Raw genomic sequence first — 16259 nt, 5'->3', positions numbered from 1 at the left:
GACATGTGCCACCACTGCCCAGTTGTTGCTTCTATTTTTAACAGGTAAAGATGAGGTCCCCAAAGTCCAAACACCAGCAAATAGGAAACAGAACTAGAATTCCTGACTCCTTGTTCTGAGTTTTGTGGGCTAAGCCATGCTACCCACTTGGGAAGAGCACTGAGTATTTCTCGGGTTAAAGGTCTTACTGGCATTCGGAACAGCAGCCAGTAGGGGTGTTGTATGGAAGCTGGGAAGGCACACAAAGCTAGTAGAATCTGCCAAGCTTTGTTCTCAGTTCTCTTCATATACTAACTTATTTTACCCATGTGGCACGTTAATGAGACAAGGAAATGAGGTTGCTATCCCAATCTCTACAAAGGAGGACACTGAGGCAAAGGTTATGAAATATGCCTGAGCCCATACATCCAGTGAGCAGCTGCTGTCTCCTGATGGAAAACACCTGGTTGAGAACTGTGCTCTAACTATTCTAAGACAATGGCATCAGACAGAGGAGACTATGTTTCCCCAGGGAAGAAGTCACCTTCCTGGGTGAAGAGGAAGCTTGGCCTCTCATTACACATAGTGTGGTTTCTGTTGGTTTGAAGCAAATCCTGTGATCTATTTTGTCATCCAATAGCACTTTGATCCTTTCTTCCTCATCAAAAGATCCACCACATTTTGTCCTGGAAACGAGAAGACACATTGTACTCATTACTTTTCTGTTGTGACGAAATGCTATGACCTAGGCAACTTACAGAAGGAAGGGTTTGTTTTGACTTACTGTTCCGGAGGGATTCGAATGCACCATGGTGGGGCAGAGGCATGGCAGCAAGCTGCAGGCACAGTGGCATGGACAAGAAGCTGAGAGCCCATAGCTTCAACCACAGCCTGAAGCAGAGAGAGCAAACTGGAAGTGGAGCAAGCTTTTTTAAATCTCAGCTCACCCCGTCATGATGTCCCAGGAAGGTGGCATCTCCTAAATACCCTCAAATAGCACCACCAACTGTAAGCATGCCTTCAAATGCCTGAGTTTAAGGGGGACATCCTCACTGAAACCACCACACACATCCACCCTCACCTGTAGTCCAGAAACACTTGACAGAGTGAGATAGCCCTTTTGTCTACCAAATTAGAAAAGACTCTTTCAAACCCTGGTATCTGATGCAGACAGGTGTTGAGTAAAACTAATATCCTTATACATCCATTCCCAGTGTACTTCTGTGGGTAAGCATTTGGCCCTATGTAGTCGATCTTTGTGATTCCAGGTACCTGTTTTCTATAAATCACCAACTGTGATTCAGAACCCTGCTGAAATGCAGGGTTAGGATCTTGTCATATTCTCAGCCTCTGGCCGTATTTTCACCTGGCAATCGATAAATAACCCTATTGAATGTGTTTCTGTTCAAGACACCTTATCCCACATACTTATTCCTTAACATCGATTCCCCACCCACAGCATTGTAGAGTGGAGCTGAACAAAACCTGTCAAGCCCGGGAGTCCTCCGTAAAGCACACTACAGCTTGTTGCACTAAAGAACGCTGGGGAGCATGCAGACTGCACGGGAACATTTCGAACAGCAGAATCGTGAATGCACAAGTATGAAAAAACAACCCCAAAAGCATCGCACGAAGTAGATCACACAAAAGGCACTTGTCTGCAACTACTCAAGCACACAGGAAGCCATCGCCTGGCTTCCCTCCCCCTGGGAACATGCATGAAGAGTGACTCACGTTCTCTGCCGTTGTATACATGTCTAAAACTGGCCAGAAAGCATGATGGACGTTGACTTATGGGTTACAAATTCATTCTAGCAAGTGAGTAAACTCACAGATTCGGAAGCTATAGCAAATGAGAGTCCACTGTGTAATGTGTAGAGCCCTCGACAGTCACTCGTGTTAAAAGAGGGAAGTTGGTTTCAGAGACTGAATGCATTCTGTTTTCACTGGAAAAGCCACATCTGAGGCCCAGAACGGGACCTGACTCTGAGGGCCGCTGTACATCTCACTCTAAGCACTGTGGGAAGGAGAATGAAAGGCCCCATGCTTGGACAGGAAGTCATCCCTGGTCCTCAGCTCCAGTATCCTGTCAGCCACCCGGGAGGAAGTACCACCAAGCTCTTCTCAGGTGTCCGGTGAGTCCCGGCTCTGGAGGCAGCTGGGAAGCCAAAGCCCACTGTGTTCTGCCTCATCTCTGCTGCTCTTCCCCTCTGGCTTGCTTCTGACATGCTGACCTCCTTGCTGTTCCTTGGAACACCCCAAGCAAGGACGACGCCACCTCAGGGCCTTTGCACCTGCTGTCTGCTCTGCCGAGAGCACTTACAGACTGTTGGCTCCTTCCCTCTCCACCCCACCATCACTCACATCTCTCTCTTCCCTGTTCTGTCTTCATAGCAATCATCACCATCTGCTATAGTACCTTCCACTTTGTTCATTCACTGTCTCCCCCATACAAATAGGGGGAGCTTTGTGTTGTTTCCCCTAGCCCTAGAAACACACACTAGGCTCTTAATAAATATTGATCAAATGAATGAAGCATGAAAACTGTTTTTTTGTTTTTGTTTTTTCCCCCACAGTTCCTGTATCTGGTGCTCTCACTTCATTGAATTCTCAAAGCCCCTAATAGGTAGTACTTCCTTGTCCTCTGCAGCTGAAGAGACCAGGGCACAGGGCAACTATGGTCAAGCACATTAAGGAGATTGAACTTTAGTCCACCTCAGCCTTTTCTCCCTCAAAAGCCATGGCCTCAGTTTTCTATTGTGATGAACTGAATGTAAGGTGTCTTCTCTTTCTCATTCTCCATTTCCTCTTGACCCCTCTTCCGCTCCCCTTTCTTCTCTTCCTCCTCCTCCTCCTCTGGTGATTGAGATTGGTGAAAGAAAAATAAAGAGGAACATTCCAGAAAAAGATGCATGCTCAGCTGTTATAGCAACATCACAGTGTTTGAACACAAGCCTGTTCTGACTGCCCCAAACAGGTGGGAGCGACTAGAGGCACAGGCTTTGTGGAGTAGCTCCACCCTAAACCTAAAGCATCGAATTGTGCTAGGTCATCTCAGATTGGAGACGATGAGCCATGAGAAAAGCCTGGGAGAACTTGAAATTCCTTTGCCCGACTCTTACTGCTGTAGGTGGTAGGTAGATCTCCTCTCTTCATTTTGAGGTAAGAAAATGTGCTTGTCCTCTGTCTAGAATGTGGCTTCCTGGGCACCTCATGGGGTGATTCTTAGTCAGCTGTGGGGTTTTCTCCTTACAGTGACCCCCCCTACCCCCGCAAGCAGCCTGTCAAATGACATTGTCAGTATGTTACCACCATGTCACTCATCACTACTAGAAATGGAAACTCTGTGTGTGTGCGTGCATATATACACATGAGCATGGACAGCAATTGCAGGGCCCCTCATGTGCTAGGTGAGCTTTGTGCTGCTGAGCTGCATCCCAGGTCGGGATACTCCTGTTGGTTTTTACCTGCTGACTTTCTTCCCCAACTCATTGTGTTTCCTCTTCGGACATAGGGACCATGTTGAATTTCTGCAGGACAGGAAGAATGCAGTGAGGAGCTGAAGAGTAAAGGGGCAACTGGCCTGAGATCCTGGACTCCAAATCCATTCAGCCCCCCAGCAGATGTGGTAAGCACCTCTTCCTCTACTGGACTGCCGAGCTGGTGCTTGGGTGGATAGAGAAAGCTCCTCCCCACTGCTGGGTCCCAGGGTTCAAGTTCAGACACACTTGGTCCTCCCTGCCTTCCAGCCCTTTCTTGTCCCCTGCACACATTCCCATCCACAACACTCTCACATGGCTGTGCTACCACACGAGCAGGACGACACCTGCTCCTAAGGTTACCAGGGAGATGCAGGAAGGAGTCAGACGTGGAAGGGACCAATTGGTGTTCTGAGTTATGCAGAGAAATCAATTGGTTGCTTGTCTGAAATCCAAAGGGATTGCAGTGTTTTGCTTTTTTTTCTTTTTTCTTTTCCCCTTTTCCTCCAATTCTGGCAACCCTGAGTTTTAAGAGAAGAAACTGGGTCACTAAGAACACCAAAAACAACAACACAAAACCCCAAAAAATCTTCCCCAAAGCACAATCAGGGAAAGAGGCCCCCAAAACACAACCAAGGAGTATGGACAAGTCCTGCCCACTGCCGAGCAATGGACTCAAAGCGTGTGTGTTTGTACACCATCCCTCACTGTTCGACTCCTTTCTCAAAGGCCCTGTGCGGCTGCGCCTAAGCCAGTCCACCATGGTGATTAGTCCCACATCCTAAGCACTGTCTGGTGCTGAAGTGTCCCCTGGCCTCCACCGAGAAAGAACTATCACATATTCAGCCACTTTTCTGTTTACAGAAATGCTGACTTGCAAGGTTAGAGCAATGTTTCAGTGCTTGAGAGCACTGGCCGCTCTTTCAGAGGCCCCGGGTGAGATCCCCAGCTTCCACATGGCGGCTCACAACAGTGTAACTCCAGTTCCAGGGGATCTGATGCCCCTTTCCACCCTATGGACACATAGGCATGCATGCAGGCAAACACACAGGCAAAATAAAGTACTAAAGTGCACTCTTTTTTTGGCCTAAATTAGATGTGTAAAAAATTAAAACCGTTTGGAGGAGTTCCACCCTGAGCGATATCTAACATTTTTTTGTACATCCTTCCAGATCTTTCCCTAACAGCATTGGCTCTTCACAAGCATTTGCTAATACCATTCACTAGAGGTGCTAATGTATTTAGGAAGCTAATTTCCTTGACCATGCCTTTCACTTACCAGGAAGCTGTAACACAACCAGATTTAATTTGAGCATTTTTTAGAAAAGCATGGAACAATTAATGGCAAATAAATGGAATTAAAATAAAATTGAATGCAGCCTTTCAATATGTCTTAGAATTTGATTTTAAGCACAGTAACGGATATAAAAGGAAAGCTTTGGCCTGTGTGCTCTGGAACCTTCTGGGACCCCGAGTGCCACCTACTGGCCACTGTGTGCCATGACATGCCACCTTCCCACTCTGGTTTGCCTTTCTATAAACCCTGCTGGACATGGAGGCCTCTTTTCTTGAGTGAATTTGTATTCTCTCTCAGGAGCTTTCCAAACCCTCCTGTTTCCACTGCATTTTGAAGTTCCTAGAACACAGGAGTACATTAATAAAGGTTAGCTAAGTAAAAGCAAGATGTGTGTGTGTGTGTGTGTGTGTGTGTGTGTGTGTGTATGTATGTATGTATGTATGTATGTATGTATGTATGTTCCTCATGAAAAACAAGGGAATAATTCTTGCCCTCCTTGGTTTTTTTTGTTGTTGTTTATTTTTGTTTTTGTTTTTGTTTTGAGACAAGTTTTCTCTGTATAGTTTTTGTGCCTGTCCTGGATCTCACTCTGTAGATTAGGCTGGCCTCAAACTCACAGAGATCCACCTGGCTCTGCCTCCCGAGTGCTGGGGTTAAAGGCGTGAGCCACCACCACTTGGGCTTGCCACTGGTAGAGACTTATGTTATGACATAATATTATGACAAAACAATGTATGTTCCAGAGTCAAATGGCCAGGACAAGCATGAAGCTACCCAGAGAAGTTCTATAAGAAACCCAGACAAATGTACAGAACTCCCACCCATGTTTTTAGCAGGCACCTGGGAATGGACAGGTCCCCTGCCTTTCTGCCACTTCAGCCCTACTCACAGATCCTTCCCAAAATCTAAAGCATAGAGACGTGCCTCTCCTGATCTCACTCAGAGGGAAAGGGATGTGCAGCGCCTGTTGTCAGTTCTGAAATGAGAGAGTCTGGGATGTGAGCTGGCCCATCACATACTCTGGCCCTGAGTTAGAAAAAGTGGTTTTTGAACCATGACTATCAGCCATTCTGATGGTGAGGTGCCCATCTGAGCGTGTCCACGGTTGATGGCGCTTGACAAGTGTCGAGCAGCTTTGCTTTTAGATGCTGCCAGCAGGAGCTGTGGTCTGCATAAAGGCAACACTATGTGGAGGAGGAGGGCCATCATGGGGTCAGAAGGCTGAGCTCTGTCACTCGCTGCCTGGGTGACCCTGGACAAGTCACCTTGCCCTTGACCATACACAAACCATTTCATTGATGTAACAAGAAAATGACTGTGAAAATCCTTTGTGAAATAGAGCTTGGGATTCAGGGTAAGATATAGTTACCAGTTCCCCAAGCAAGCATCATGCTGGGGTGTGACCTGACCCCACACAAAGGCTACAGGGCATGTAGCCTGTATGGGCGTGCACCTGCTTTCTTGTGGAATACAATCCCATTCTGCAGCTGTGTGAAGAATTCAGTCATTAATTCTTCCCATTGTCTTTTTGAACAGGCCTACCCCTTCACATTTTATTCATTGACTTGTTTTTTAGCTTAAATGTAGACTTTAGGTTGCATTTCCACTAGATTTTGTTTTGTTTGCTATCTATATTTTTTTTCCTTTTTTTATGTAGTAGTTTCACTATGTAACACTGTAGACCAGGCTGCCCTTGAACTTTCATCCATCTTCCTGCCTGTCTTCCAGGTGTGTTAGGATACACACCCAGCTGTAAAGCATTGCAAAGCTTCTTTTGTCTGGTCCCTGTGTCATCTCACCCTGCAGACATAGTGGGGTCTGAGCAACTCAATTGCATCCAACCTACTGAGGATGTATTCCTATATGTCAAAGTTACCACACTTTGGCCTGGATGCTGTGTCAGAAGTCAGGAGATACTGAAGGTGTGTCTATCTGTCAGAGGGTGGTAAGAACCTTGACAGAGGCATGCCCTGACTGCTAATATGAGAGCAGAATGCATACAAAGTAGCAAGCAACCAGGCTTGCCAGCTCAGGTGTGGCGGAGGCTAAAATCCCCTTTGTTTGCTTGTATATGTGTGTACATGTGTTTGTGTGCATGCAGGGCCAGAGGCTCCTTGGATATCATTCCTCAGATGTGGTCCACTTGTCTTTTTAAGTCAATGTATCTCATTGGCCTGGAACTTGACAAGTATGCTAAGCTGGCTGGTCAGCAAGCCCTGAGGTCTGACAGTCTCCACCCACCCAACACTGAGATTATAAATGCTTGCTACCATGCCTGGCTTTTTTTTAAAGGAGTCTTGGGGATCCAACTTGGGTCCTCAAGCCTGCAAGGTAAGCAAGCACTTTACTGTCTCCCCAGCCTCTGCACCCTTTCTTCCTGAGCATACCTCTGGACTATGTTTTCTGGACACAATGGTTCTTAGTGTTTCCCTTGCTGGCCAGATCTTTCTGGGCAATCCCCCCTAAACCCCCCCCCAAAAAAAAACCTTTAAATATTACATCATTTTGGCCTAACAATGCCCTCCCTGGTTAGTGCACCATGTTACCTGAGCAGGTAATGTCCCTACAATAGGCCAGGTTCTATAGCAGGCTCCATGGTGCTTTCTTAAAACCTGAGTTCAGAAAGTCCTCCCCAGTGAGTGGTACCTTCTCTTTCTGACCCTCTCCCCTGACTCTTGTATCTCAGCCAAGATCAAGGCTTGAGCCTCTGCATCTCTTCACTCCTGGCTCAGTCCTAAACCCCAGCAAGGTTTAAACCCCAGAAGTCAGGGAAAACCTGGGCCACTGGAATGTCCATTAGGTCACTGTGGTGACCCAAGCCTGGAGTCGAGGCATGGACTCTAGTACAGGGACTGTAGCTCAACAACTCTGTAATTTTGGATAAGCACTCTGAGCCTACTGTGAAAGGGCCCAATAAACAAGGAGGCTCGGGAAGCCGAATCTTAGACTCACTTCAGCATGATATCCTCATTCTTTCCTTGTGCTCCCCAACTCCCGAATGCAGCATCTACTCACATCTAACCTACCTTCGTGGAATAACAAACACTGGAACAGAGGCGGGGAGGAAGGGGAGAGACCGCAGGCTACCTCCCTGACAACGGCACATCTGCTGGCAGTGAGCATCCTGGAGCCTCCAAGCTACTGAAGGATACAATTCCAGACTATCCTGGGACCCTTCCTGGCCTGTCACCTGATGTCTTTCAGACCCAGATTAATTTTGTCCAGACTCAAGCTCTGAGTTAATTGTCAGGCCCCATTTGAATTATGCATGAGTCCCCACACTGGGGTGGTGTGAGTGCTGTTCTCTGCAGATGTGTTCATCCCTCCACAGCTTCAGGAACTGCTAACGATGATCCGTTTGGAGAGGCAAGTCCCTCTGACATCCCTGTGCCGGTTTCTTCACTGCGCAGGAAGACAGTCCCTCCCTTATCTTTGACTCTAGAAGACCTTTAGTTGTGTGACGGATGACGCCTCCAACTGAGATTCTACATTGCACGCGGCTCACAACCGACAGCAAACCACATAGACAGTTAAAAAAAAAAAAAAAATGAAGGCTGTCATGTGATGATTACGCTCAAAAGGAATTATGCAATTAGCAAAGGACGTTGATCATACAACATGTGAGTCTAATTGCAGTGCAGGCAAATGCTTGCTAAATTAGATAAAGACGGGGTTGCAGTCACTCTGGTGCGCAGATTGAGTTGTAAAGTTAAGGAAAATATAAAAGTTAATTATAAGACAGGAGCGATAAGCACAGAGTATGTACGTGCACTGGGCAGATTAGGATTATTAACTGAGTAATCATCTCACGCCAAAGGTGGAGAATTATAGAAGTCCCAAGCCTACAGACTACTGCATAACGAAGATACCACATTTAATGGAATGTGAAAAACAGGCTTCATTTTCACACAGCACCTGCCACCCAGGAGCATCAATACTTGCAAGCTGGCTATATTGGCTCACCAACTTGCACACACAAAAAGCACATCTCATGTTGATCAGCACACTTCCTTTCTTCCCTTCTTACCCAAGTCCAATTTTGCAGACATCTGACAATCGTTATTCCTGTTCTGTGCATGTCATCATCTTGTCCATTTGTTACAATGTCCCAAGTTGCCAAGTGCATGTTGGTTACCGAGTCTGTGAAGTAGCTGGTTTGAGTGCATGCCTAGCAACCTGCCAGGCCCTTTTATGCAGAGGCAAAGAGCCCCAGGGAAGGTGGTGAGATGTTTAATCTTCACAGCCAGCGTCACTAGATTTGGAATCACCTAGGAGACACACCTCTGGGTATTTGGGTTGTGAAGGGAAAAACTCACTCTGAATGTGGGCAGCACATTCATGGACCGAGGCCCCACAGGGAAGAAAAGGGAGAAAGCAGGTACTCACTCTCTCTGCTCCCTAACTATGGACACATGTGACTAGATGCTCATGTTCCCCTGCCACGCCTGCCTTGGCCTGTTACCTCAAACTGTTAGCCAAAATAATGCCTTTCTCCCTTAAGTTTTCCCTGCTCAGGTTCTTGGCTGTGGTAATGAGAAAAGTAACAGAGATGGTTACAGTGGAACCGGGGCTCTGGAGACTTGAATCCCAAGCCACAGCTAGTTCTTAGACAAGGCCGTTTCCTCTTTCTGCCACCGAGGCACAGGGCACCTACCTGGCCAGGCTGTTGCGGAGGCTTAGAGGAGTGATGCCTGTTCCTAGGGCTAAGGAAACTGTCAGCCACAGTAAACACTCATGGGATTGTGACTGTTCCTCCAGTCATTAGTCCGACCACTTCAAAAGGGCCCACCATGTATGTGCATTACACTATGCCAGTGATCACACTGGTACACACACAGAGACACACAGACACAGACACAGACACAGACACAGACACACACACACACACACACACACACAGAGAGAGAGAGAGAGAGAGAGAGAGAGAGAGAGAGAGAGAGAGAGATGAGAAATACACAAAAACTGGAGAACATATACACTGGGACACGCAAACAGGACACACACATACTCTGGGGCACATATACATAGACTGGGACACACCACACTTCATATTCAGTTTGAGATAAGTAAACTCTGGCATACAAATAATTACACTGAAGCAGCATGTGAGGTGTACTGCTTAAATGTTGCAAAATGTTGGAGGAAGATCATTCCAGCAAGGCAGCTAGAGGAAGCTTCTCTACAGCAGTGGTTCTCAACCTTCCTAATGCTGGGACCCTTTAATACAGTTCATGTTGTGGTGACCCCCAACCATAACATTATTTCCATTGCTACTTCATAGCTGTACTTTTACTACTGTTATGAATTGTAATGTAAATATCTGACATGCAGGGTATCTGATATGCAACCCCTGTGAAAAAGTTATTCAACCCCAAAGGGGTCGTGACCCACATGTTGAGAATCATTGCTCTAAAAACTGGCTGGGAGATCCTAAGCAGAGAAGGATGTAGGGTGGGGGGCTTGTAACATTTTAGGAATGGATACCTCATATGCAAAGATTCCAAAGTTAAACAACAACAACAAAACCAAGACAATTTTACATTATCACAGATAGGGATGGGCAAGCCTGGAAAAAGAGCTCAGCGAATGTGAGGACTGGCAAGGGAGAGTCCATGTCAAGACGTCATCCTACGCAGTGTGTGTGGCCTAGGTACCCAGTGGTATAGGGAGATGGATCTGGCCAAGGTGGACAGACAGGATGGAGAGGCTGGTGACAAAGGGAGCAGACAGGCTGCTGCACTGGAGGGTTAAGAATGAAGACAGGATACAGGGACACTGAGGCAAGCGGATGTGACTCAGTAACCAGATGGCTGAACAGAGCAAGAAAGGTAACCCCAGCGAGGTGGTGCGTACCTATAATTCCAGTTTTCAGGAATCTGAGGGAGGGTTGCTGTGAGGGAGGCCAGTCTGAACCACACAGAAGGAAACCCCTGGGCCTGTAAGAAACTCTAGCCACTCCCTGTGGGGGGAGGGGCTACAGCAAGACTCTGACTAAAAGAGAGAGAAAAGGAAAAAAAAAAAAAAAAGACTGTGTGGTTTTGAACTTAGCCCTCTTTTCTTCCTAGAGGAGGAAGTTAGCTGCTTCCTCCCCAGGTTCTAACCTCCAGGCAGGTCTGTTGCCTCTGCCTGAACATCCACCTTCTCCAGAACAAATGAGTGACCCTGCTGGTGCTGATGTGAAGTGTCTGTGGCAGTGCCAGCCATATGGTAGACTGTTCAGGAAACATAAGAGAATGCCTTAAATGTAGAATAGCAAAAAGGCTAATGGCTGAAGCTCCCCGCTCCTGTCTGTTCATGTGTTGATGACTCAAGTTTTTCCCAGATCCTACCACCCATCGGCACTGTCACCCTGCTTAAGCCTTACAGAAGCACTTCCTCAGGTCAGAATGAAATAAGCCAGATCGCTGCGTGGACCTGCAGGCAGAGCTGACAGCCACCCCTGTGGAATGAACGAATCTGCGAGTGTGGGTCGGGTCCTCTTTCCCCCTCCCTCTGGCAAATCTTCCCCCCACATGCCTTCTATGATTTCTTGTAACCGAGTTTGTGGCGATAGTCCCAGGGGCTGCTGACCAGTCATCCGGTGGATGTGAACTTCAAAGGCCTGTTGACACAGCTGCACACTCCTGAGTCTGGGCCCAGAACAGCCTGAAAGGTGGCTGCTGCCACTCCCTGAGAGCCCACCCAAGGCGACCAGTGCTCTACCCCAGCTCTCAAAGCACTATGGTTTAGTCACCAGGAATTCCATACAGGACAGTGGAATTTGGAAATTATAGACAAAAATCTTGACCAGATTCTTTCTTTCCCCCTTTGTCACTGGAGACGTCTGCTCCCAGCTGAGGTCTCATTGCAGACCATCACCCACTTGAGCCAGACAGCTGCTTGTTTAAAAAATGTCATGACACCAAAGGACATGCCAAACTGCATGGGGAAAGGGCCAGGAGGCCTCAACCCTCCACAAAGAAGTACAGGCAACTGAGTAAAGTGAGGAGAGAGAGAGAGAGAAGTGGCCCTCCTCAGGGAGGAGCACACCAATTGGTTGTCTGCCAAATGGTCAGCCCTAAAACATGCATACAAGTAACATTAGGTGGACTCAACAGGTTATTTTGGGAATGTATATGTATGAACAAATACAAATATACATGTAATAACAATGGATGGAAAAAGAGAACATGAATTTGAAGGACAGCAGGGAGTAGTTATGTGGGAAGGCTTCGAGGGAAGAAATCACATTATAATCTCAAAAATAAACAAAAAAGAAATGTCATGGATGCTCTGAGGCATTTCTCTAAGGGCCAGAAAGCTGTCCACCTCTACAGCAGGTCATTAGGCTTCAAAGCCTAGTGGGTTCTGGTTTCCAAGGGAGCCTAACACCAGTACTGAACACAGCAGGGTCCAGGGATTCAAGTCATCAGGCCTCCTCATGTCACAAGAAGACAAGCGCAGCTCAGAGGACTCTAAGATCACATGAACGTAGCTTCTTCTGTGGAACTAATGAGCTAGGAAGGAACTTGATCAGATTGCTAAGGTTATTTCCTTATCATCAAATAGCAACTAAGACTTCCAAACAGTGATTTTCCCCACGTGTCAGCTTGGTTCCCACACTACCAATGAAAGCCCCTTTCACAGAGGATGCTGGGGTGCAGAGTGATGAGCTTTCCTAAGGTCCTAGGCCTGGTAGGGACTGAAGTAAGGGGGAGATCAGGAGGTCTCTGGATGCTAAGCCATTTGGTGAGTAGTCACCGACTCCAACTCTATGGCCAGACTTATACTTGAAGCATGGAAGTGTCTGTGTTCTGGGAGCAAGGGCAAACAGAACAAAACTCAGGAGACGAGGACACTGACAAACACACAAATGAGACAGGCAAGTTACAACCCACTCACTAACTCCAGTAAGAACACATTATCTTCAAGTGTTCTTCAGGGTATCTTTCTCAGGCATTTCTAGATGTTAAGTCTTTAAGACACACAGTGTCCTAAAGCCTCTGGTGTAATAAGGCTTTGAGATACTGGACGTCCCTCCCACAGTGAGCACTGAACTCGGGGCACCTCCAGCAGACAAAAGAGGGAGGTGGGGAAGGGACAGAGGATGCAGAGACAGTCAATCAGAAGAAACCATTTCCTGGCCAAAGCTCCATGGACATGATCTATCTAGCTACCAGGAATCTCACTATAGTGATTAGAACATGCAGAAACAAAAACAAACCCAGATATGCATGTGTATGGATTGTTTTTGTTATGTAATCACATGGCGATACATAATAACTTTATATACTAAACACTACTGTTTTTCAGGCATTAACTCATCTATTCCTCATGAGGCCCCTCCAGGGGTATATTTTAATTCTCCTTTTAGTGTATGTGTGTGTGTATGTGTGGGGGGAGTATGTCCATGCTAGTGCAAGTGCCCTCGGAAACACAAGCATTTGATCCCCTGGAGCTGGAGTTGTTGGGAATTGAACTCAGATCCTCAAGAGCAGTATGCACTCTTAACTGTGGAGTCATCACTCCAGACCCACATCCTAACTTTTAACTCTCACCTATCCTATCTCAGAGAGAGATGGCTGACTAGAAGATGCTCACTCGCTTTCCAAATGTGAGTCCCTCCTAAAGCAGCCATGCACAGTCTGGCACAGGTGGCCAAGGCTAGGACACACAGGAAGCCGGCCTAGCAACCATCTTTCTCCAGTAAAATTATGATGATTTTGGTGCTGGTAACTGAGCCCACAGACAGCCTCATGCATGCTTGGCAAACACTCCGCCTCTGAGCTCTATCCTAGCCCAGTGTGTTGCTGTATATACTTCAACTAACATTAAAATGGTGACAGTTTATTCCAAAGATTGAATTTGTGATGAAGTGCAGCCTATTCCAAAAGCACATGGGCAAACCCAGATGCCGTTGGTTCATCCCCAATTGTGGCCATGAGACCCTCTATGTACTCCAACCAGTTTCCACATTGACAAACACTGTGAGCTTTCTCTGAACCTTTTCAGCTCGAAAGACCTTGAGTGTTCGGTCTCCAGAAGTAAGGTAGATCCTGTTCTGCCTACCATATGATAAAGGGAAACAATGAAGACTAATAAAACTCTACAACAGACCTGAGCACTTGGGGCTGATAGTCAAATCAGATCTCCAAATTCATACCTAAAGGGGTGTTCAGAAGAGCTTGGGAGTGAGCAGAGACGTGCCCAGGGCTCAGGAGTGAGTTGTTAAAGCTCTTGGGGACTGCCCATAACCTCATTTGGGAAGGGCCAAGATCATCCGAGCCTGCTCTCCCTCTGCAGCACCCAGCTCCAAGGCCAGAGAGAACATGCCGAATCTCGACAGTTCCATTTATGCCAAGGTCAGCAACCACTTCAGGAGGGGTAGGCGCAGAGCCTCCTTCGATGACTCAGAAGCTGCGATTTTGAAGAACTCAAACAAGCAGTTGATTTGTACAAAAACAGGTTCACAACCCCGGAAAGGAAAAGAGAAAGAGAGGGCGATGAGTAAGTGGAGCTGGCTATAGTGCTGGGATCCCAGGAAAGCCAGGTCATCTGGAAGCTAGTGCTGAACACAGGCCCCAGTTCCAGAGCAAGAGGCACACATTCAGATACGTTTTAAGGAACGAGTAAGAAGCACCTAGCTAAGGTGTGTGCGAGCACATGTGCCCTTTAATATTTTTAATCAAGGGGTCACTATGAGAGTCACTTTTCTCACTTTATAGAGCACTTGGTGTGTGTTCACAATTGGACTTGACACAGCAGGTAATGAGATGGATAAAAAAAGAGCTCCCTCCCTACTTGGTGGGACAACATTCTAAGGTAGAACCTTAACCAACCAACATTCACCAAGCCCCTTCCTTGGGTCTGGCTCCTGGCTAGATGTTGGGGAGACCAAGTGAGGACAGAATCCTCTTCCTTGCTCCCTGGGAGGGCAGTGGGGTCAGAGAGAGGAGTCCACAGGAGAAAGGCAAGTACAGGGTTAGGGATTCTCACTCAACAGGATGTGAGGCATCTGCCCAGAGGCAATCCACACAGATTTTCCTCCCCACCAGGCTTTGAGGAAAAGCAGCCACGGTTTATCCGGGAGGCTACAGGGTTCAGCTTTGACTGGGATGTTTTGTGTGTGGCCAGTCCTGACCTCTACTCCCCACAACCTGTACACATACTTCTGCAGTGTCCTGGAACTGGGAGAACTCTGTCCTTCCAACCTCCTGAAGAGCACGAGAGGACGTGACCTCAGTTCTGTAAGAGTTTTTTCAGATTCTATGCACTCTCACACAATGACAGAATTCAGACTCCAGTTCTGTAAAGGGGGCCTTGGTATTTTATGTTGTTTCCTGGAGGTATTTAAAAAATGTAGTGCAGTAATTGCTCAGTGAACAGCAGCCATGGCAGCTGCTGCAACTGAGTCCCTAGCTGCAGATATGTGCCCAGGTAGCAAGTGTAACAGGCAGGATTTCAGCCCTAGCTAGGTCAAGCTCTGGCCAAGTCAGCCAGCAAGGCCAGACCAGTGCCAGCTCTCCCATCTCCTAGGTCCCTTGCTCTGTTCATTCTCTGAAACACTTTCTGTTTGGGTCCTGACACCATTTTCTCACAGACTAACCACCTTGCTGAAGGGACAGGGGAGAGCTGAGACCTGGTTGTGAACAGTTGTGGTGATATGCTCCTAACAGCTGGTGTGTATGCTAGTGTATATGACAAAGTCTAAATCCCAATCTCCACACTGAGCAGCCAGCTAGTCACAAAAGCAAATGGGGAGGTGGGGGCTGTGAGAGACAGAAATGTCTCAGAGGCCACCAATAGAAAAAAGCATTTCCTTGGCCCCCTGCTCCTCTCACACCCATCGATGATCAGAAGGGACATGATTCAGTAACCACCTTTGAATCTAGGTACCTCAGATGACACCCATCATCCCCCCACCTTTGATATCTTTTTTCATAATACCTGATTTATTGTTGAATATGTTACACAACTCTCTCAGTTGTGCAATCCAGAGGGATGACAGCAAAGTGGAAAAACTGGCCTAACTCAGTGAGATATGGTCTATTATGCAACACAGATGACCAGACACAAAAGCACGAAAATCTTGGATTATATAATAACTAGAAAACATATTTGAAGGGAAAGTAAGAAGAATGACTTCAAGTTTATCTTATGACCCTTCATGTTGGAGCAGTAAGCATGTAAGCATGAAGGTTTCCTGTAGTCACCTCTCCTTTATAATCACGCCTTACTTCAAATTGACACGCTAGATTTGTGTGCATGATGCTCAAAGTGAACCCTAGGGCCTTGGGTGTGTTAAGCAATCACTCTGCCGTGAGCTAAATACTCAGGTTCTTGCTTCCTTTTCAAAGTCTCATGACAGACTGGGTCATCAAGACTTCAAACCTCTCTTATCCTGTTTCATGAGTTTGATTATAATTGACATGGTAGCCACCATTAAATAAAAATTACATTATTTTGCCTTTCCTCCTGTGTTGAGGGAGGGACTTGAAACAGCAGTGACCTGGCCTGCAAGTCAC

Source organism: Onychomys torridus, chromosome 1 (assembly GCF_903995425.1).
Source record: "Onychomys torridus chromosome 1, mOncTor1.1, whole genome shotgun sequence".
In the NCBI taxonomy this organism is placed as follows: domain Eukaryota; kingdom Metazoa; phylum Chordata; class Mammalia; order Rodentia; family Cricetidae; genus Onychomys; species Onychomys torridus.
Note: the sequence above shows the minus strand (reverse complement) of the source record.